The sequence below is a fragment of the Sorex araneus genome, chromosome X (genome assembly GCF_027595985.1).
Source record: "Sorex araneus isolate mSorAra2 chromosome X, mSorAra2.pri, whole genome shotgun sequence".
In the NCBI taxonomy this organism is placed as follows: domain Eukaryota; kingdom Metazoa; phylum Chordata; class Mammalia; order Eulipotyphla; family Soricidae; genus Sorex; species Sorex araneus.
In genome coordinates, this window is record NC_073313.1 from 225,904,511 (window position 1) to 225,929,032 (window position 24,522).

Consider the following 24,522-nt stretch of genomic DNA (forward strand, 5'->3'; position numbering starts at 1 on the left):
CCAGTCTTATTTTCATTCTTTCCATTTGAGTCATTGTTGTGGTTTTATACTTATTTCCTGATAATTTTTTTTAATTTCAAAATTATTTTAACATCAATTTACACTAATTTTCTTCTAAGGAAATACTTTTTGATCACTGTGCCAGCAATTAATTGGTTACAAGTAACATAAAATAAATGATTGCCCATTGTTGAGGCAGACTTAAGGGTTAGTTGGGAAGATTGGAAACACTGGTGGAGGGGAGGTGACAATGGTTGTGGGATTGGTGTTGGAACATTAGATACCTATAACAAATCATCATGAACAAGTTTGCAAACCACAGTATTTACATAAAGTGTAGGGGGAAATTTACATAAGTAGGCCTTACCTATTTCATGTAAACTCCAAAATATTAGCACAAAATTTATTTTAAGTTTTGTTAATGACAGGTAAGGCATGATTGTTACCATAGTGAGATCCAAATATGAAATAAAATTAAATGTAATATATATTAGAATCATCAGTTGAAAACATACTTATGTAAATGAGGATAAGCTTTTTATTATGTTGAATTAAAAGATTTTATTTTCCTGTTCAGGTAGGTTGAAATAATAGCAAGCAATTGGCTCTTAGTGATTTATTTTTCTGACCATTCCACTTCCATTTCTCTAAATTTCTATTGCAAACGTAATATAAAGTAAGTTTGTTATGCAACTAAGAGGCAGATTTAGGAAGGGAGAGAAAATGGGTACATTGGCATAATGAAGTTCACACTAGTGGTGTTGGAACACTAAATGTCTGAAACAACTGTATAAGGAACAATTTTCTAAATCACGGTACTTTTAAGAAAAATAAAATTTACAAGTATTAAAAAACTTTTTATAATATTCTCATTATCATTCTAATTTAGTGACATGGCTACAAAAATATCAGCAATTTTAGTTTTGGTTCAGAAAATTATTGAATCACCACCAGAAAGCCACAGAATCCCTTCACTATTTTCTTAACGTTTTATTATCATAATTTAGGTTATATGTTCAAAATAGTTTTGTACCACTAATCTGCTATGAATTGAAAAAAAATTCAGGATACAGATGCTATTAATTGATAATCACCCCTAGGAAATGGATTACAAAGATAAAAGAGGAAACCTGGGGAACATGATATGGTAGGCCAGAAATAAAACAAGGGCATTGATGAAAAGGGGTAGTAACTTCACTGTGGTAGGTGGGGTAATCACATACACTCTTTTGATATTTTTGTGCAAGATAAACTCCACTACTTATGCCTTCATTGTTAGATTCACTCCAATATTAGTTTTATTCCCAGCATTTGTTTGTACTTTTAAAATATCTTCAATATCTTCTATAAAGAGCTTGTGCTCTTGTAACTAACTCTTTTTGGATGTCTTTGACTTGTTTCTTTGGGTTTAGCTGAGATTCAGTAACTTCATTATTTTTAAAAATTATATTTTAGGCACTGGAGCTGTTTGAAATGTTAATGCTGGGGTTTCTTGCATAAAATATTCTAGCATCACACCCTCCACCAAACTGTCTACATCTCTCCATCCACAATTGTTTCCGGGGTTCCTTCTCCTCCACCTCCCATCATCCTCCTAGTGGTACGCTCCTTTCGAAAGCCAGTCCCTAGTTTGGTTGTCTTTGGTCATTTATCATTTCCCTGCTATAATTCTTTATATCCCATGTATAAACATGAATCTCATGAAGACAATGTTCATGAGAAAGGAACTACTTCCTGATGTTCCATTTGCCCTCAACAGAATGAACATCACCGAATGTAGCAGTTATGTATACCTGGCTTGAGAACTCAACATGACAAACAACCTGGCACCTGAACTGCGCAGGAGGAAGAGAGCAGCGTGGAACACCTTTAAGACCGTTGAAGAAGTGTTTGAGAGGATGAAGAACCTCCGGCTCTGGGCACACTTTTCGACTCCATCGTTCTTCCTGCCTCAGAGACCAGGGCCATATGGAAGAAAACAGAATGAGAACGCTATTCAGGTATCCCAAAGAGGAATCGAAAGAGCTATGCTTGGAGTATCACGTTTTACTCAAGTGAGAGATGGAATCTGGAGTTCCAACCTCCGTTGATGGTCAAGAATCAGGGATGTTGTCTCCTTTGCCTAGATGTCGAAAATCAGCTGGGCCAGACACATAATTTGATTTAGAGATGACCGCTGAACTAGAACTGTTACCGACTGGATTCCACAGCACATCAAAAGAACACATGGTAGTCTACTTATGAGATGGTCAGACTTCTTCATCAAAGCCCTGAACGAACGGTTTGAGGCTCTTCATGTTCCTGGAGCGAGCAGATGCCACTGGCTACACTAGCACAAGGACAAATGGAGACATTACTGGTGCCCGCTCAAGGAAATCAAAGATCAATGAATGATAAGTGATACAAGTGATCCCCCATCTGATAGAGATCATTCTTTTTCTTCTCCTAACTTCACTCAGCATTATGCTATCCACAAAGCAGCAAATTGCATGTCACCTTTTCTTATACTTGTGTAGTATTGTGTTGTATATATGTAGCACTGCACTGTAGCACTGTTGTCCTGTTGTTCATTGATTTGCTTCAGCAGGCACCAGTAATGCCACTAGTAATGTCACCAGTAACAACATGAGACTTGTTGTTACTGTTTTTGACATATCGCATACATCATGGGTAGCTTGCCAGGCTTTGCTGTGTGGGCGAGATACACTCATTGCTTACTGGGCTATCAGAAATGGACAGAGGAATCAAATCTGAGTTGGCTGCATGGCAGGCAAACGCCCTACCTGCTGTGCAATCGCTCCAATCCATTTTATATATGTACTAGTTTCTTTATCCAATCATCTGTTCTTGAAAATTTGGGTAGTTTCCAGATTTGTGAATAGTGATGCAGTGAAAGCAGAAGTGCAAATTTTTTTTGTTTTTGTTTTTTTTTGTTGTTGTTCTGAAAAGAAATGTTGGCCCTTGGCGGGTATATGCTGGGAAGTTTGTTTTTTACTGGGGAGAGTGCAAACACAGTTCCCCACTACCACAAATTATGCAGTCGAGTTTCCCACATTTTGGAAATCGCAGGGGTCAGCACATCTAAAGTGCAATGGATAAATCTTGCTCTGGGAAAACCAGCTTCATGGTCATGGTCTCTCCTCTGCCAGGTAAGTATGGAATTGCTGTCTCTTACTGCAAGCTCAATTCCTAGTTTTTTTGAGAACCGTCCATGTTACTTCACTGCTGGTGGGAAGGTAAAATGGCCCAGCTTCTTTGGAGAACATTAACTTTTGTTACTATGGCCCTTGCCCATTCTTTGTTACCTCCTTTTCTGTTTTCCATCCAAAGATAACCCTTTCTTAAAATCCCATATATTTTAACACAGACGCTGTCTTATGCATCTGTGCTAGCTTATTTTAGTTGCTGAAGTTGGCAGTGCAGGTCTCTGTTTTGTTGCTTTTTTGTTGCTGCTGTTGTTGTTTTTAATTGTGGCTGTAAAATGAACAGAAAAGGAACTGAGCAGAAGTTTAAAAACCACAACTGATCACAGCATTGCTTGTGAAAGAGGTGTGAGATGTGAGAGAGGGAAATGTCCCTCTGTCTCCCTGACCTCACCTGACCTGTTTGTGCCCAAAGTTCTCATTCCAGATCTTTGCTTCTAGTCAGAGGCCCATGCCAGGATGTTTCTTGTTGAAAGAGGAAAGGAGGCAAAGTTGCTCTGGTTACTACTATTCTAAACACCAAGATACATTTCTGTTTGTTATTCAGTGCATAAGTCAAGAAGTCTTTTCTCCTCATCTGAAAATCCACTGATTTTATGAAGTCATATTTCCACAGATTGTGCCCTCCCCTATTAGGTCTACTAAATCTAAATCTAAATCACAGGCCACTGATGCATCATAACTTGGATGTCTTTATCGGCTGATCCCCTTCCAATTCCATGCCATGATCACTCATCTTCATAAATACATAAATAATTGCTGTTTAGACAAACCAGATCTGAACTGATAAATCCCCTTTTCCCGACCCTGTGGCATGTTGTTGATTTCTATTTGCATTTTACCAGGGAGTCTTAGTTGCCAGAGTCTATTCCATCATATCATTAGAAGTAATTTCTGGTCTTTATGGAGTGATAGCACAGCGGGTAGGGCATTTGCCTTGCACATAGCTGACCAGGGTTCGATTCCTCCGTCCCTCTTGGAGACTCTGGCAAGATACCAGGAGTATCCTGCCTGCACAGCAGAGCCTGGCAAGCTATTGTGGCATATTCAATATGCCAAAAACAGTAACAAGTCTCACAGTGGAGGCATTACTGGTACCTGCTCGAGCAAATCGATGAACAATAGGATGATAGTGCTACAGTGCTATCTTATATATATCTAATACTTATAAATATTGTCATTTATACTTTCTTATATAGGTGTCCCCTATACTTTCTTGAGTATTGAATGAATGATTTGAAACCTGTCAATGCATCCTAGTGGGGGGAATTCTCTGTGCTGCTCTATCTAGCATGAATAGAGTAGAAAGGCAGCAAATCTTCTTTTTGAACCTGAATTAACATTTGGGTCTCTCATCTATTAATCAGGTCTATTTCTTTCCTTCGGCATTATATACTATGCATGGACTTCTCATCATACTGTTTTGTTTCTACTTAACATATTATTTATCTATGCCTACTAATAAATCTGTCTACAAAAATTACACTGTAATATACGCATTACTTAAAATAAAATATTAAACAGATTAACAATATTTTGATATATTGTGAATATCACACCAATAAATGTCATAACAACATGCTATAATAACATAAAACTTCTAATAATATTTTAAAATAATTATTAATCATATATACTTTACATATTATTACAATATAATGTATTTACTTATGTAATTTTTGGTTTAGTGCCACAGATGTGATCAGAGTTTTTGTCTGATAGCTCCTGAAGGACTATATGTGGTATGGACATGAAGCCCAGGTCCTTTAGGACCATGGGTAGTGCTGTATCAGCTATACTTTTTCTCTAGTCATAGGCACAGGTTTTAAAATTATATTGTTATTGTTGACTCACGGACCTTTCTTGCCTTAAAAGTCCCCGGTCTGTTCAATATACGTTCAACAGATATTGAAAGGAATTGATTAATACTGTTTTATATTTGCATTAGGTTATTTTATAGTACTTACAATTTCATAAGATCATAAATATATCTTTTTATGCATTATTCTCTACTAAAATATGAAATATAAAAGCATCTTACTTTAATCACAACGTTATCTCCAGCATCTGTATAAGAGGCTGGTTAAGCAAATCTTTCTTGACTTAATTAACAAATAAGCCATGATTTTCTTATGCCCTGGGTCAGCAAGTAGGTGCTTAATGAATAAAATTGTGATATAAAATGAGTCCAATCAATTTTGAGTGGCTTCTGGACCGGAGATATCCCCTTCAGTCTATTTTGTTCTTCAGAATATCAAATTAAGCATGGTTTAAAATAAAAACTTAATTCCTTAAACTTGTTTTTCAAGAAGTTTCAAAGGAAAATATAAACTATGTTCCAACATGAGAGACTTAAAGAGTTATATTTTTATGCAAAGGCAGCTTTTATTTCTAGTCATACGAATGCATGTCTGGGGTTCTTGTAGAAAGCCTATTTTCCTCATTGTGGGGTATACAAAAGCAGCATCTTATATAATGACAAAGAAGGAGTATAGATTCCATTGTTAACTTTAGTTTACTTCACAACTGAAAACAATAAGTTCTTATTTATGTCTTCATTTATTTGGTTTTGGGGCCACATTCAGCTGTTTCTGTGCTCAGGGATCATTCCTGATAGGAGTTGGGGAACCCATGTGACATAAACATTGGTCAGCTGCATGCAAGGCAGGGTTTACTGTATTGTCTCTCCACCCTCCAAGTTCTTAATGGCATTATTTAAACATTGCTGTACATTTTATGTGTAATTGGAAGAAAGCTTTAGCAGTACAATAGTGATAGTTTTCTTGGAAGATGAATTGGGAGTTAAGTTTTTAAATTTTGTATTTGTGTTGATTTGGGGATCGTACCTGGCAGTGCTCAGGGTCTACTCCTGGATCTGTGTTTAGGAATCATTCATGACTATACTCAGAGGAACATATGTGGTGCAGGAAACTAAACTGGTAAGCTTCATGCAAGCATCTTACTAGCTGCACTATCTCTCTGCCTCTAATTTTTACTTTTAATAAATTATATTGAGATTTTCAATCCAGTTTCTCTGAGCACAGCTGGCAGAAACCTAATCTCTGGCATCATGAGGAAGGATCTATGAATATTTTTGACAAGTGAATCTTTTATTTGCCTTGAAAATTATGATTTAATTTGATGAAATGAAAAAAATTTATGGATAATGTTTAATCACTGCTGTCATATGAGAGCTAAGCTGTCAGCAGGATACTCTGACACCTAGAGTTAGTCACTTCCATTTGTGAGAGGATCTATGCACACAGCTTCTAAAAGCTCAGGAAGCTGTGTCTTGACATCTTGGCTCATTTAATGGATTGATTGCTTTCCATGTTCTATAAGCTTGAAATTTGCCTAAATGTTTATATCATTTATATTTCTAATTAAAATATGAATAATGACATACAGGGTAAAAAGTTTTAAAAGACTCCAATTAGTATACCAAAGAGACAAAACAACAGTCTCTTGGTTTTTTGGTTCCCAGCATTTCATGATCCTTCAAGCATCACCAGGAATGATCCCCAAGCACTCAGCCAGGAATAGCTCCAAGCACTATCCTGAAATGTAGCACGCAAGCAAACATAAAGCAAACAAACAAAAAAGTCACAATGATTGATGAATGCAATTTTGACCATAAGGCTAAAAGAAACACACATTTAACTCAATAAATATTTGAATATTATGCTAACCTTCTGGAGTGATAGCACAGAGGATAGGGCGTTTGCCTTGCACACGGCTGACCCAGGTTGAATTCCTCTGCTCCTATTGGAGAGACCGGCAAGCTACCGAGACTATCTCTCCCCCATGGCAGAACCTGGCAAGCTACCTGTGGCATATTCAATATGCCGAAATCAGTAACAACAATTCTCACAATGGAGACATTGCTGGTGCCCGTTCAAGCAAATCGATTAACAACAGGACGACAGTGCTACAGACAGTGCTACATGCTAACCTTCTATGTTCATTCTTGTTCTGATTATTAATATCATTCATTTACGTTCCCTAAACTTGATTCTTTATTTACTCTATATTCTTTTCAAAAACTAACAGGTAAAAAATAAAATAACCCTAACAAAAGGTTAAAAACAATACTGCAGTATAAAGAAGTACATAGATATTACAAATGTGTCAATGCACGTGATAGAGATTAAGGATCATAGCACTGATTTTAATCTAGTGATTAAATAAAGCAATTAATTTCTTTCTTCTTTTTGTTCAAAGACTTAGTATTTCTTCAATTCTTATTTCAAGTTGAATTTCTATTGTTACCTTGATTTTTAGCAAGATTTATACTTTAATACAATAGGTGATAGATTAATTTTAGTTAACTGATTCTTTAAACATTTTTATTAGTCGCCCTCTTGCTGGTTAGTGGACTGAACGGGCGCCATCTCCTCCGAACCTGCACCTACCCCCCTCCCCGCCATCTTCTTTGGGACCCTGACTCCACCCTGCCTGAGCACTAGCCCCTCGCCACCCTCCAGCGGCGCCATGCCGGTCTGCTCCCTTCTTGAGGTCACCAAGTCACATTGCATTAGTGGGCGTGGCCTCAACAAAAGTGGGCTTGGCCTCCTTCTGAGCCGGTGGCTGCACATTTTTTTTTCAAAATACCAAGCATTTATTAGGTACTTCCCAGCGTTCATCACCTTTATCCCTAAGTATCATCTTAGCTGTCCACAAAACAGTTCGCAAATAGGTGGCTAGCTAATTCCAAGTTTCAAAAGTAGCAATGAATATAAGCAGCTATTCAAGCTAAAGCTAAAGGACCCCATTCTCATAAAGCATTGCTTGAAGCCTCACATAAAGAATAGAGGAACATCAGAGAGGGACATGTTCTAAAGGTGGCACAGAAGAAATTGATCACCACTGACCAAAGCCCATTCAGAATCCTTTTTCGCAACCAGAGGTGAACTTGAAGGTCCCTCTTCCATACCACCACAACAATATGAAGAAAAAGCGCAAATCCCCGCCACAAGGAGAGGACGAAGAAAGGAGTCCAGATGCCTCAATAGACGTTTCCTACAAACTTGAGCTATCCGGTAAAGAATTCAGAGGTGAAATCCTCAAGATGTTCAATGAACTCAATGGAAAGATTGAAAAGGTATTCGTTAAATTAAAGGAGGAACTGGCAGAAACAATACAACAGACAGCCAAGAAATTACGAGAAGAAATGAGAGCAGAAATAAAAACCCTACAAAAGGAAATGTCACAAATTAAGGATTCGGTAGATGAATTAAAAAACTCAGTGTGTGCCCTCAACAATAGAATGACTGCAGCAGATGACAGAATCAGTGAGCTTGAAGATGAGCTGCAGGCAGCCTACAGGCAACAACAATCAATGGGGAGAGACCTCAAAATAGCTCTAGAGAGAATTAGAGTCCTAGGGGATGATTTCAAGAGGAACAACATTAGAATCACTAGAGTACCAGAAGGACAGGGAACCAACCCCACTGAAAAAGCTACAGTCAAAAAAATCATTGCTGAAAAGTTCCCAGAGCTGGACCATGCAGACATCCAGATTCAAGGAACCAGAAGCGTGCCAGGTAAAAGAGACCTTAACAGAAAAACTCCAAGACATATCATAGTTAAGATGATGGATGTAAGAGATAGAGACACATTACCACAAGCCGCAAGGTCAAAGAAGGAAATCAGATACAAAGGAGCACCCCTTAGGTTCACAGCAGACCTATCAGAGGAAAACCTTCAAGCTCGAAGGCAGTGGTGGGATATAGTGAAAAAACTCAATGAAATGAATGCTTCACCAAGAATACTTTATCCAGCCAAACTCTTATTCAAACTTGAAGGAATGACACACTATTTTGTGGATAAACAACAACTCAGGAACTTCATAGACTCTAAACCAAACCTAAAAGAAGGTCTAAAGGGGCTGCTATAAGACAAGAAAAAACCCTACAAGCACAACAAACACAGAAAGATGGAACAAAACCCTATGACAATAATCTCTCTCAATGTCAATGGTCTTATTTCACCAGTTAAGAGACACAGAGTGGAAAAATAGATTCAGAGACTCAACCCATCATTCTGCTGCCTGCAAGGAACACATCTGAATATCCAGAACAAACACAGACTCAAAGTCAAAGGATGGAAAACAATCCTGCAAGCAAACAACTCCCTCAAAAAAGGTGCGGTGGCTTTACTAGAATTGGACAACATAGACTTCAGGTTGAAAAAGATTAGAAGGGGTAGTGAAGGCCACTTTTTATTAATCAAGGGATATGTACAGCAGGAAAAAAATCACACTGCTAAATGTGTATGCACCCAATGAGGGGGCAACTAAATACCTACAACAGCTGCTAACAGACCTTAAGAAGGACATTATGGGCAACAAAATAGTAGTTGGAGACTTCAACACCACTCTATCACCTCTGGACAGATCAAGAAGATTAAAACTCACCAAGGAAATACTGGCTTTAAAGGAAGAAATAGAAGAGAGAGAGCTAATAGATCTATACAGGGCTCTATATTCAAAAAAAAGGAATACACATTCTTTTCCAGTGCACATGGAACATTTCCCAGAATAGACCATGCGCTGGGACACATAACATACCTCAACAGAATCAACAAAATAGACATTGTACCAGCTATCTTTTCAGACCATGATGCACTGAAGATAGAAGTCAATCATGGACTGATGCAGAAAACTAAATCAAACACCTGGAAATTAAATAGCTCAATGTTGAACAATGAGTGGCTCAGGAAGGAAATCAAGGAAAAAATCAAAAGGTACCTGGAAACAAATGAGAATGAAGACATGAGCTACCAGAACCTATGGGACTCAGCTAAAGCCGTATTAAGGGGAAAATTTATAGCTCTGCAAGCATATCTCAGGAAGGAAGAAAGGGCCCGCATAAATAACTTGACTTCACAGCTCAAGACCTTAGAAAAGGACCAACAAAAGAAGCCCAAACCAGGCAGAAGGAAAGAGATAATAAAACTTAGAGCAGAAATCAACGACATGGAAACCCAAAAGACAATCCAAAAGATCAATGAAACCAAGAGGTGGTTCATTGAGAAAATAAACAAGATTGATAAACCACTAGCAAGACTCACAAAGAAAGAGAGAGAGAGAGAACCCTTATAGGCTGAATCAGAAATGAAAATGGGGACATCACAACAGAAACCAAAGAAATTCAAAAGATCATCAGAGACTACTTTGAATATCTGTATGCCTCGAAACAAGAGAACCTAGAAGAAATGGATAAATTCCTGGATTCCTATAATCTCCCAAGGCAAGAAGATGTGGAGTATCTGAATAGTCTTATTAATATCAAGGAAATTGAAATGGTAATCAAAAGTCTTCCCCAAAACAAAAGCCCAGGTCCAGACGTTTTCACTAGTGAATTCTTCCAAACATTTAAAGAGGACCTATTGCCAGTTCTTCTCAAACTTTTCCAGGAAATTGAAGAACAGAAACCCTCCCAAACAGTTTCTATGAGGCTCATATCTCCATAATACCAAAAGCAAACAAAGACACCACAAAAAAAGAAAACTACAGGCCAATATCCCTGATGAACACAGATGTGAAGATTCTTAACAAAATGTTAGCAAATAGAATTCAAGAACTCATCAAAAAGATCATACACCAGGACCAAGTGGAATTCATCCTGGGGTTGCAAGGATGGTTTAACATTCAGGAATCAATCAACATAAACCATCATATCAAAAAAAGAAAAGATAAAAATCATATAATCATATCAATAGATGCAGAGAAAGCATTTGACAAGATCCAGCACCCCTTTATGATGAAAACTCTCGCCAAAATGGGTATAGAAGGGACTTTCCTCAATATAGTCAAAGCCGTTTATCACAAGTCTACAGCAAGCATCATCCTCAATGGGGAAAAACTAAGAGCCTTCCCTCTGAGAACAGGGAAGAGACAAGGATGCCCACTCTCTCCACTTCTGTTCAATAGAGTACTGGAAGTACTTACAATAGCGATGAGGCAAGAAAAAGATATTAAGGGCATTCAGGTAGGAAAGGAAGAAATCAAGCTCTGACTATTCGCAGATGATATGACACTATACTTACAGAACCCTAAAATCTTTAGCAAGAAACTCCTAGAAACAATAGACTTGTGTAGTAAAATTTCAGGCTATAAAATCAATACCCAAAAGTCCATGGCTTTCCTTTATGCAAATAATGAAAGAGAAGACAGTGACATGAGAAAAGCAATCCCGTTCACAATTGAGCCTCAAAAAATCAAGTACCTCGGAATCAGCTTAACTAAGGAGGTAAAGGATTTGTATTATGAAAACTGCAAAACACTACTCCAGGAAATAGAAGAGGACACAAGGAAATGAAAAGATATACCCTGCTCATGGATTGGAAGAATTAATATTGTCAAAATGGCAATTATTCCCAAAGCATTGTACAAATTCAATGAGATCCCTATAGGGATACCCTTGTCATTCTTCAATGAAATGGAGCAAGTGATCCTGAAATTCATATGGAACAATAAGCCCCCACGAATAGCTAAAGCAATTCCTGGGAAAAAGAAAATGGGAGGAATCAACCTCCCCAACTTCCAACTCTACTACAAAGAGGTAGTCATTAAAACAGCTTGGTACTAGCACAAAAGCAGAGCAGCAGACCAATGGAACAGGGTTGAATACTCTGACACACCCCCCCAAATATATTACCATCTAATCTTTGATAAGGGAGCAAGAAATGTGAAGTGGAGCAAGGAAAATATGTTTAACAAATTGTGCTGGCAAAACTGGACAGCTACATGCAAAAAAATGGGCTTAGACTTCCACCTATCACCATGTACAAAAGTCAGATCAAAATGGATTAAAGAACTCAACATCAAATCAGAATCCCTAAGGTACATTGAAGACAAGGTCGGCAAAACCCTCCATGGCATTGAAGCCAATGGTTTCTTCAAAGATGACATTCCACTGGCCAAGCAAGTGAAAACAGAGATAAATAAATGGGACTATCTCAAACTAAGAAGCTTCTGCACCTCAAGAGAAACAGTGACCAAAGTACAAAGACAATCTACAGAATGGGAAAGGATATTTACACAGTACCCATCCGATAAAGGGTTGATATCAATGATATACAATGCACTGGGTGAACTCCACAAGAAGAAAACTGCCAACCCAAAAAATGGGGTGATGAAATGAACAGAAACTTTCCCAAAGAAAAAATCCAAATGGCTCAGAGGCACATGAGAAAATGTTCAACATCACTAATCATCAGGGACATGCAGATCAAAACAACAATGAGATATCATCTCACACCACAGAGACTGGCCCACATCCCAAAAAACAAAAACAACAGGTGTTGGCGTGGATGTGGAAAGAAAGGGACTCTCCTTCACTGCTGGTGGGAATGCTGACTGGGTTCAGCCTTTTTGGAAAACAATATGAACAGTTCTCAAAAAATTAGAAATTGAGCTTCCATTTGACCCAGCAATACCACTCCTGGGAATATATCCCGGAGAGGCAAAAAGGTATAGTAGAGACGACATCTGCATTTCTATGTTCATTGCAGCACTGTTTACAATTGCCACAATCTGGAAAAAACCAGTGTGCCCAAAAACGAATGACTTGCTAAAGAAATTCTGGTACATCTACACAATGGAATATTATGTAGATGTCAGAAAACATGAAGTCATGAAATTTGCATATAAGTGGATTAACATGGAAAGTATCATGCTGAGTGAAATGAGAAAGAAAGAGACAGACATAGAAAAATCGCACTCATATGTGGAATATAATATAGCTGAGAAGTACAAGTTTGCAATGATGCAATTTCTGGCAGATATTTCTCTGGACTTAGTTACTAAAATACAAAAATACAGAAATCCAAAACCGTGTGGCCGCTAGTGCAGCCTCTCGACCTCATATTGCCACATTCTCAGCAATGAAAAACAAATTATCAAATGCTTCCTTTTCAGCAGGTCAGACTTTAAGGGGGAGAAACTCCAAACTATAATAGTGAGTTTTGTGTTGAAATATTGAATGTAATCAAAGTAAAGTGAAAGTAAAGTGTAATTTATCAGTTACACAGGTGGGGGGCGCTGGGGATGTAGGGGGGCGGGGTGGAGCTATACTATGATTCTTGGTGGTGGAATATGTGCACTGGTGAAGGGATGGGTGTTCGAGCATTGTATAACTGAGACTTAAACCTGAAACCTTTGTAACTTTCCACATGGTGATTCAATAAAAGAAAAAAAATTAGAAAAATTTTTTATTAGTCAAAATTTTAATAAAATACGCCTATTAAATGTGTTTGCCACAGAACAGATTGATTTTTTTAAACTAGGTAACACAATTAAAATGCAAAAATAGCAGGTAGCTTGCAGAGGCTTAAGAAACAAGTGTAAATTAAGCAGATGTAAATGCATGTTCATACTAGGTCACAAATAGCAATTCTATAAGTAATATATTTCCTGAAAAATAATTGTCAAAATATTAAGCTATGTAAACTAAATTTTTTTATTTTATGTTCACCATATTATTCTTGAACACTTAATATAACCAACAAGAGATATGAATAAAAATTGAAAGAATATTCAGAAAAATTTGGATTTATATTATAATTACAAAATGATTATCACTTGTATCACTTTAGTCCCGTTGATCTTCGATTTGCTCGAGCTGGCGCTAGTAATGTCTCCATTCGTCCATGTCTCGAGCTAGTGCAGCCCAATGATATCTGCTTGCTCCAGGAACAGGAAGAGCCTCAAATCGTTCATTCAGAGATTTGGCGAAGAAATCTGACCATCTAGTTGGTGGGCGGTCATGAGGTCTTCTGACATCCCGTGGAATCCAGTCGGTAACAGCTCTAGTCTAGCGGTCATCTCTGAATCGCATTACATGACCGGCCCATCTGATTTTTTAATATTTTTATGCTTTGTGGAAACACCTAGCAGTGTTCAGATCTTAACCTTTGCCTCTGTGCTCAGTGGTCATTCCTGAAAATCTCAGGGAATCATAGAGGGTGCTGAGAATCGAACTTGTGTAGCTGAGATTATACTCATGTGTGGAATATAAAATAACAGAGTAAGAGACTAACACCCAAGAACAGTAGAAATAAGTACCAGGAGGTTGGCTCTATGGCCTGGAAGCTGGCCTCACATGCTGGGAGGGGGGGAAGGCAGCTCAGATAGAGAAGGGAACACCAAGTAAAATGTGGTTGGAGATCCCGCATGGGAAGGCAGAATCTTGTTGAAAGTAGACTAGAGACTGAGTACGATGGCCACTCAATACCCCTATTGCAAACCACAACACCCAAAAGAAAAGAGGGAACAGAAGGGAATGCCCTGCCACAGAGGTAGGTTAGGATGGGGGGATGGGATTGGGAGGTGGAGGGATACTGGGTTCACTGGTGGTGGAGAATGGACACTAGTGGAAGGATGGGTTCTCGAACAATGTATGAGGGAAACTTGTATCACTTGTAGTCCCGTTGATCTTCTATTTGCTCGAGTGGGCACCAGTAACATCTCCATTTGTCCATGTCATGAGCTAGTGTAGCCCAATGATACCTATACACTCCAGGAACAGAAAGAACCTCAAATCGTTCATTCAGAGATTTGACGAAGAAATCTAACCATCTAGTTGGTGGACGGCCACGAGGTCTTCTGACATCCCATGGAATCCAGTCTGTAACAGATCTAGTCCAATGGTCGTCTCTGAATCGCATTACATGACCAGCCCATCTGATTTTTGATGCCTTGGCAAACAGGACAGCATCCCTGATTTTTGACCGTCTACGGAGGTCAGAACTCCGGATTCATTCTCTCACTTGAGTGAGACATGATATTCCCAGCATAGCTCTTTCGATTCCTCTTTGGGATACCCTAGTAGCATTTTCGTCCTGTTTATGTAGGGCCCAGGTCTCTGAGGCATATGTTAGTGCAGGAAGAACAGTGGAATCGAAAAGATGTGCCTGGAGACGAGGTTCTTCATTCTCTTAACCACCACTTCGATACTCTTGAATGCATTCCATGCTGCTCTCTTCCTCCTGAGCAGTTCTGGCACCAAGTCATTCCTCATGTTGATTTCTCGACCCAGCTACACATAGCTGCTGCATTCGGAGATGTTCATTCCATTGAGAGCAAATGGAGCTTCAGGGACCAGTTCGTTTTTCATGAACATCGTCTTGTTGAGATTCAGCTGCAATCCGACCTTTCCACACTCGTGGTCGAAGTCGGTCAGCGTTTGTGCTGCTTGGCTAATGTTTGGTGTTATGAGAATGATGTCATCAGCGAAGCACAGTGGTGTAATTGCCGACCGTCTATCTTCACTCCTATTCCTTTCCATTCCAGTTGTTGCATGATGTTCTTGAGGGCGGCACTGAAGAGTTTCGGTGAAATGGTATCACCCTGCCGCACGCCTCTCTTTACATCAATGATCACTTCCTTGTAGAATGGTGAAATCCTGGTGGTGAATCCACAATACAGCTCGTGGAGGATTTTGATATACTGAGTTTGAACGCCCTGTTTCGCCAGGGCTTTGATGACCGCCTCAGTCTCAACAGAATCGAAGGCCTTCTTTAAGTCGATGAACGTTAGACAGAGCTGCATCTTGAACTCTCGTGAAACTTCAATGAGTTTGGTCACTGTGTGGATATGGTCAATCATGCTGAATCCCCTTTGGAACCCAGCTTGCTCACATGGTTGTCCTTCGTCTAGTGTTCTGCCTATTCTATTCAGGATGACACAAGTGAACAACTTATAGATGACAGACAGCAGGCAGATTGGGAAATAGTTGCCGATGTCATGGATGTCTCCCTTCTTGTACAACAGAACGGTCCTACTGGTTTTCCACTGGGACAGAACCTTGCATTCAGACAGGTAGCATGTGAAGAGTCGGGCCAGTGTATTGATGAGTACTGATGGCAGATTCTTCAGGTTTTCGGGTCTGACCATGTCCGGACCAGGTGCTGTTTGCGTCTTTACCAGCAAAATGGCGAGTCGGATTTCAGAAGGGAGAAAGTTGGGAACGACATATCCATCCTTCGGAATTTGGTATGTGGGCAGGTTGACATGGCTGTCAAAGAGATCCGAGTAGAAGTCATGAATAATTTTCTCCAATGCCTTTCTGGAGGATGTGATAGATCCATCGGGACATCGGAGGGCAGTCATCTTTGTCTTGTAGTTGGCGAAGGACAGGCAAGCATTGTGAATACTTTTCCCGGCTTCTGCTGTACTGGCCAACACTGCTGCTCTTCTCTCTTTGAGGTCTTCCTTTATCGCATCTTTGCACAGCTTTGTGAGCTCGGACGTTAGCTTGTGGTTGCCTGAGGCCTGTGCCAAACCCTGTTGACTAATGAGCTTGAGAGTTTTCGAAGACAGGCCTCTGTTTGTGTCTTTCTCACTCTCGGCATTCTTCACACAGCCATGCAGGTGCTGAACCAGTGGATCGTATTCCTCGTCGATGTTGTGAAGGATGGCATCTTCCCATGTTGCTGCAATAGTGCCAAAGAGCTCCCAGTTGGTGGTCATTCTGAGAGTTGTTTTCTTAGACTTAAATTTTGCAGACTTTTCTCCTGGCTCTGTGAAGTAGAATTTTGCATGAAGGAGACGGTGTTCTGATCCCGTTTGGAATTTTGGGACAACAGCGACATCGGTCAGGCAAAACCTGTGATTGAATATGATATGGTCAATTTCATTGTAGAACTGTCCACTGGGAGACTCCCATGTCCAGCGTTTAGATTTGGCCTTCTTGAACTGTGAGTTACCATGGATGGTCTTGGTCGACATGATGAATTCAGTCTCTCACCCTGATCGTTCTGTTCTAGGCCATGTGTCCCAATGTGGAGTTCTTCAGGCGACCTTTTCGGACCTATCTTGGCATTAAAATCACCAACAATTATCTTGTAGAAGGTGTGATCTTCTTTATAAAACTTCTCCAGCTCCATGTAGAACCACTCAATTTCTTCTTCATCATAGTTGGAAGTTGGTGCATAGACAATGAAGATAGAAACTGCAGACAGTGAGCCACATCTATTCAAGCATAATTGTCCAATTCTGGTTGTTAGGCATTAGAATGAATTGATGCTCATGGCCAAGTTTGTCTTGACAAGGACACCAATGCCACCAACACCCCTGTTGTCACATGTTCCTCGGAACAATTCTTCTCCAGTGTCAAAAATGGTGTGATGTGATTGATGTCTCCTCGTTTTGGTCAGACCAATGATGTCATACTTAATCTTCTGTGCTTGCACCATCAGGTCCTTGGTGGATGCTTTTGATGCCAGTGTCCCTGCATTGAAAGTACAATCATTTTAGTCTTTCTTCGTTTTGGCAATCTAGTTCGTCCCGAAGATGTTTTCAGCCTCTTTTTACTCATCTTTCTTAATGCTGCCGTATTGGGTGCTCGTTCAGTGACAGGTGAATGAGGCCAATTGTTGTTACTGGTGTTGGTATATTGAATATGCAACGGGTAGCTTGCTAGGCTCTGCCATGCGGGCGAGATACTCTAGGTAGCTTGCCGGGCTCTCCGAGAGGCATGGAGTCTTTTAGGGAGGCCTCCAATCGCCCTTAGAGGTGTTACCATGCTTCACACCAAATTTGAACCCTATCAAATATGGCATGGGAACAATAGGTATCAAGTGTTTTGTCGTGTGTCGCATGGCTGCATCTCAGATGCTGGAGATTGGAGGCAGACAGAGGATCTTGTTTCCAGGTCTCGTTGAACCTAGAGCTAAGGTTGCAAAGTTCTGCTTACCTGGCTTTGCGGGGCTTAACTCATGCTTGAGGTTCAGCCCAAGTGTCCAGAAAGCAACCTGGAGGGTGGTGGTGGCTGGGTAGTGGATGTAGTGGGGATCGGCCAGTGAGGTATTTATCTTGGGTAGGGTGGGGCGTCTGGGTTGGACCCCTCGCTCAGATGCCAGAGATTGGAGGAGGCAGATAGAGGATCTTGTTTCCAGGTCTCGTTGAACCTAGAGCTGGCTTTGAGGGGCTTCACTTGTGCATGAGTTTCGGCCCAAGTGTCCGGAGAGCAACCTGGAAGGTGGCAGTGGCTGGGTAGTGGATGATCTTCTCTTCTTCTTCTGCCACAGTATAATTATATTATTAGAATATATAGAACATTATTCTACTATTATTCTAATATAGAATAATAGAATAATAATACAACCCCCTCTATTGTAGACTGGATATATCATACCATGCTTATTTAATTTGGTTATGCTGACTTTACTTTAAATTAAGAAAATAGAATTATTTGCACACTGACTTAATTCTAGATCGTAAAATATATAAAGAAAAATATATATAGCTTAAAAAGGATAACATTTACAGAGAAATCAGCTATGGCTAGCATTGCAGACCAGTAAGAACAATAATGTTTACCAGTTTCTGCATACATTTCCATTTTAAGTGTTAAGTGAAAATTTTCATTGAATATTGTATGCAAATTTGTGTAAAATAATAGCTATAATATTGGTTTATGTACTTTTTAGAATTTATATTGTGATTGATGACCACATTGGTGGTGCTAAGGAATTACTCATGCTTTTCTGCTCAGTCATGTACCGGGGTGTGCATAAGTGATCCTGGAGACTAAAATAGGGTCGATCATGTGCAAGACAAAATGCCTTAACTCCCATACTAGCTTTTGACTAGTTTTTTCAATCAAATTTCTTATCAAAAGTATATATTTTATGTTTCCTTATTTCCCCCTAATACTTTACATTTAAATACATGCAAAGTTTCTACTTTTGTTCTTGTAATATATGTGTCCTCAAAATAATCTATAACTGACAGCTATATTATATTTTTGTTCTTTTATTCATCATATTTGATAACATTTTTGTACATATGCATAGCTCATTTCCATTTCAGTATCTTGACATTTTATAATTTTGAAAATATATTTTTTCAGGGGCTGGAGTCATAGCACAGAGGGTAGGGCATTTGCCTTGCACTCAGCTGACCTGGGTTCGATTCCCAGCATCCCATATTGTCTCCCGAGCACTGCCAGGAGTAATTTCTGAGTGCAAAGCCAGGAGTAACACCTGAACATCGCTGGCTGTGACCAAAAAAGCAAAATATATATATATATTTTTTCAGAACATTGATGTGATTATTCTAAACTTCAGTGTTGAGAAATATTTATGTAAAAATACAATTTATATCTCTTTAAATGTTATTGTGGAATATACAATGCTTTATTTCCATGAACCTATCTCTATTGCTATGCTGAGATGTAGAGGCATTAAGTATGCTATCTAATTACTAATTAAATATATGGTCATGAAATTGTTTAGTTTTGACCATTAATCATTTTCTTAGAGACAAAGTATGTCTCTTGAAACAAAATTAACTATTTAAATTTGTTCAGTATAAATAAAAAGTTTATACTAAAAGCATACTACTTAGGAACCTATAAATTACTATACCTTATATATTAATTTATAACATTCTACTGAAGGGCTCTCTTTACCTGTAGTGTAATTTTAGATAGAACTACTTGATGACAGGTGTCATCAGATGCAAACTTTGTCCACTCTAATTCTTTCAGCTGTTCTGACTTGAGATAATTGATTTTGACAGTAAATAGTTATCAGTTTCTCCTCACATGTATGGAAATTGATACCTTAACTAATATGAATGGAAACTATACATACTTGTTTTGATAACATAACCATGCAAGACTATATTGTAGGGTCACCTCATCATTATATTGAAAATGTTGTTAAATTTGAAGAAACAATTCAAATACATATACATACCATATTAAAATATCAGCTAATGTCATTTGATGTTAACCAGGTATCTCATATCACTTTTTTCCCACAGAATACTGTTAAAAAAGAAAGAAAATTAATTTTATTAGAATTTTTATTAACACTGATTGAGCACTGTTATCTCTGACTAGATTTTTATAGTTTTAGGCAACTCTTATTTCACATATAATTAATTGACTTCATCACAAATATAGCCATACTGCATCAGCTAACCATTGTTTGAAACAGCCACAGTATTTAATTGGCATAGGAAATAAGAATTTATTTCTCACTCATCTGTGGTCAAGTAAAACAGTTAATCCAGGTTCAACACAGCCGAATGGCTCTGGTTCAGTCTGTGGGTCCTGCTGAGCTTGGCTAGAGAAACTTGGCCCCTTTTAATTTCATTATCTCTGAAGTGTTAGTAGATACTCTGGGGTAAACTTTATCATAATGAGAAAACAGTAAAGTTACAGGAAATGCCTTTTAAGATGCAGATTTAAAATTGGCACAAAGGCAAGTACACCAGCTTTCCTTTATTCAATAATTCAAATGAAGGGCTAAAGAGAACAGTGGGCAATGTGCTCGCTTTACAGGCAGCTGACCTGGATTCACTACCCAGCACCACATATGGTCCCGTGAGCTCACCAGGAGTAATTCCCTGAGCACAGAGCCAGCAGCAAGTCCTGAGCATAGCTAGGTATGGTCCAAAAATATCAAAAATAAATTTATGTCAAATAAAAGAATTGCAAAATTGATATAGATGCATACTACAAATTTAATGGAAAGAAAATGAAATGGTCCATGTATACAATATATGTATATACATATGTATCATCATCATCATTATCATCATCCCATTGATCATTGAATTTCTCGAGTGGTCTCAGAAATGTCTCCATTCGTCCTAGCCCTGAGATTTTAGAAGCCTCTCTTTACTCGTCCTTCCCAACGATGCCGCATTGGAGGCTTTCAGGGTCAGGGGAATGAGACCCAACTTTGTTACTGGTTTTGGCGTATGAATACACCATGGGGAGTTTGTGAGGCTCTCCCATGTGGGCAGGAAACTCTCAGTAGCTTGCTAGGTTCTCCCACAGGGAGAAGTAGGCTATATGCACTTCCAGGAGCTTGGTTTTAAGTCTCTAGCTGTTGGCCGTTGGTGGGATTACACAAGCAGTCCCTGGGTGTGACCACCTAGCTACTGGATAATGGGAAATCTGAGCGGAAAAGGCACAGTCCCAATCCAAGTAGGCTTGGAGGACTGCCCCCAGAGCCGTGTAATCCCACCAATAGCCAACATCCAGAGACTTAAAACCAAGCTCCCAGAAGAGAGCGACATAAGGAGTCTCTTGCCTGAGCACCTGGCTGTCTTCCCTGGTGCCCCTTGGCGGGGGTGAGCACCAGCTTCCCTCCCCACCCAGAGCAGAACTCCTGCAGCCAAAGACCTCTGGAGCCTAGCCCACAGCCATGTTCAAGGCCCCTCTCCACACACTCGAACGAGCCTCACGCATGAAGGTACCGACAGAGGAACCCAGGTGTGTGGGACCCAGGGCTGAGACCTCCATACATATGTGTGTGTATGTGTGTGTGTGTATACACACATATATAATTCAAAGATTCTTTTGGTAGATAAACTCAGTTTGAAGGCATTTAATCAGGTGGAAAAAATTGAGAAGTCTCTTCTTCATAGCTACAAATGAAAGAAGACTTTTAGGCAGAGTGTCAATGTATCTTGAGAATATATGCTAGATATAGAATGGGTGATTTATGTATAGCAAAATTGGTAGAGTTAAGTATACCCAATTTATTATATGGACTAAAATGGATGGTTTCCCAGGTTTCAGGACATACTAGTTGTTCCTACATGTCTAATTCTGACGTTGTGGCAGCAAGAGTAAGTCCACAGTATGGTACTACTCTGATACACTACAGAGGTATTAAGTCATTGCAGGATTAAATTTTATGCTTTTGATTTGGGGGTCACACTTCATGTGCTCAGGGCTTACTCCTGACAGGGCTCAGGAGACCATTTGGGATGCCAGGGACTGAATCCTGGTCACAGAGTGCAAGGAAGACAGCATACCGATTGTATTATCTCTCTGCCCCTAAGGTATGAGCCTAATCATGAACTCAGATGACTTCATGAGATGATTCTCTAGTCAGAACATTAACAATTATATCAGGATAACTTGAAATAACAAAATCTATAATGTTATCAACTCATGAAAAACTTGATAGAAGTTTTGAGCTTAATTATTTTTGTTCTTAAGTGGCAAAATAATAGATATTTTCACAGGGTAGAGCAAAATTACCATTATAAAATTTATGATAAAAGTAAAATAGGTGTCAACAATAAAATATAAATATTTCTTATAGGTCATCCTATAATCAAAATGCTTTTATATGATATATTAATAGAAAATAAATCTATGGTTATGAGTCTTTAATAACTCCTTAATGGAATTACAGAATGTATTCAAAATATTGATTGTGTATTTTATGGTAGTGATATCTTGACTGTCACTAAGCTAATGTCGTAGATTCTTTATCTGCATTTCTAGAAACTGTGAATTTATATTCACGATAATATATCTAAAAGTCATTGATTTTTTTGATAAAGAAAGGGTTGACTGCTATGAGCAGTGACTCATGGCCCAGTGAAAGAAAAATTGGCCATTGGAAGTTTCTCTCTCTGGGGGTTAAGGTAAGTAAATGAGTAAAAGAGTTCCTTCAAAAATTACATACTCATTATTTTCAGAATGATATAAGTGGTAACAAATTTAGATTAATTTAATTAAGGAAAGAGCAAAATATAAATGTTACAACTCTAAATATATGAAAAGGCAATGAGAAAAGTGTTTTAAATTAATTTTATGTGTGAGTTAACCAACAGGACTTGAAAAAGTATTATATCTCTAGACAATATACTAAACTAAGTTTTAAATTATCATTTTCTATCTTAAATAGAGATCGTTTAAGTCTATTATTTCTTTCAATCAAACCAATTTCTTGAGACATCTAGGAGATATAAATTCTACTGAATTTCTTTTTAAAAGGGCTATTGTATATTCTTAAAAGTGAAGTATGTGCCTTGTAATTATTGATATCTAACTATGGTATAATAAGCCCTTGTTTGTATCCTTGTATATACAGAGACATGACATTAAGATTTGAAAAAGACAATACCTAAGAAATGACCTCATAATCTGCAAACTGGTCCCTTTCCTAACACAGTCTTAGCTGACTGCCTAAAGTTTGGCTGTGTGCATTAACACACAGCTGGATTCTGTTTGTTAATGGTGCATTATTGCTTAGTGATGGAAAGGCGTACTGTTTCACTCTAGCACTGTATTCTTTCACATAAGGAAATGTTAGAATACTCCCACAAACTCTAAGAATTTCATTGTTTATCATTTAGTCAGCAAAAGGGAGTCTTCACCAGCAAATAGATTTGAGTGAGGAATGTCCTGCTATATCCAGAATCCATGGAAATACTGAAGACTATTAGGCATGCCCCACCTGTAGGTCGAATATCTCACAAGATCCAGACTTGGTTCCATCTTATACTCAGAAGTCCTGATAATTGTATCAAGACTGCATATGTGGAGATGTGTGTAGAGAGGTGATTTTTCTATGATCTGACATATATACAAAACTGAGTATGGTGGGTCATAGGCTCAGAGTCCATGAGATACTCTATTTATAGGAGATCTTGGTAGTATAGCATCAATTTCCTCTATCTTTACATATATTAGAAAGACATACAGAATCTTTTCTTTCAGAGGAGACTTTAGGAAAATATAAGGTGTTAAACGGAGTCAGACTCCACCAGGCATGGAGAAGATTGCTAAGCATTGTACAGTGGAGAGTTTTTAAGAGCACAAATGGAAATATGCACTGATTCTAATCAGAATGATCCTAAAACTTAGTTGTATTTATATTTATTGTTCTTGAAGATTCATAAACATGAGAAATTTCTAAGTAAAGTGATTGTTGGTATAAAATCCAAAAAGACTGAAATAATTTAGATTTGTATGTCCTTAATTAGGCTGGAGTGATAGAACAGTGATAGGGCGTTTGTCTTGCACATAGCCAATCTTGGTTCGATGCCTCCGCCCTGAGAGCACGGCAAGCTACTGAGAGTATCTTGCCTGCATGGCAGAGCCTGGCTAGCTACCCGTGGTGTATTCAATATGCCAAAAACAGTAACAAGTTTCACACTGGAGATATTACTGGTGCCCATTCAAGCAAATGGAGGAACAACAGGATGACAGTGACAGTGTTTCAAAAAAAAATTCTAGGAGGATAATGCTATTAAATGTAGAGTTATATTGTGCTTTGAGAAAAAAGATGTATTATGTAAGAAGTATTTGAATGTTCTGATGTACATTTAAAAAAAGAAAACAACTTTTTTGCGCTGTAGAGATCGTACAGCCAGTAGAGCATTTTCCATACATGTATATTGAACAGGCTGGAGCGATAGCACAGCAGGTAGAGCATTTTCCTTGCACATGGCAAACCCGGGTTCTATTCATCTGCCCCTCTCGGAGAGCCCGGCAAGCTACCAAGAGTATCTTGCCTGCATGGCAGAGCCTGGCAAGCTACCCATGGTGTATTC

General features: G+C 38.7%; 1 non-coding gene across 1 annotated transcript; it reads right to left on the reverse strand.

The window, feature by feature from the left end:
* Positions 1–2,994: 2,994 nt before the first annotated feature.
* Positions 2,995–3,157, reverse strand: LOC129400531 (U1 spliceosomal RNA). Its single transcript, XR_008627756.1, has one exon. It is a non-coding gene; the product is annotated as a U1 spliceosomal RNA (small nuclear RNA).
* Between the last annotated feature and the right edge of the window lie 21,365 nt (positions 3,158–24,522).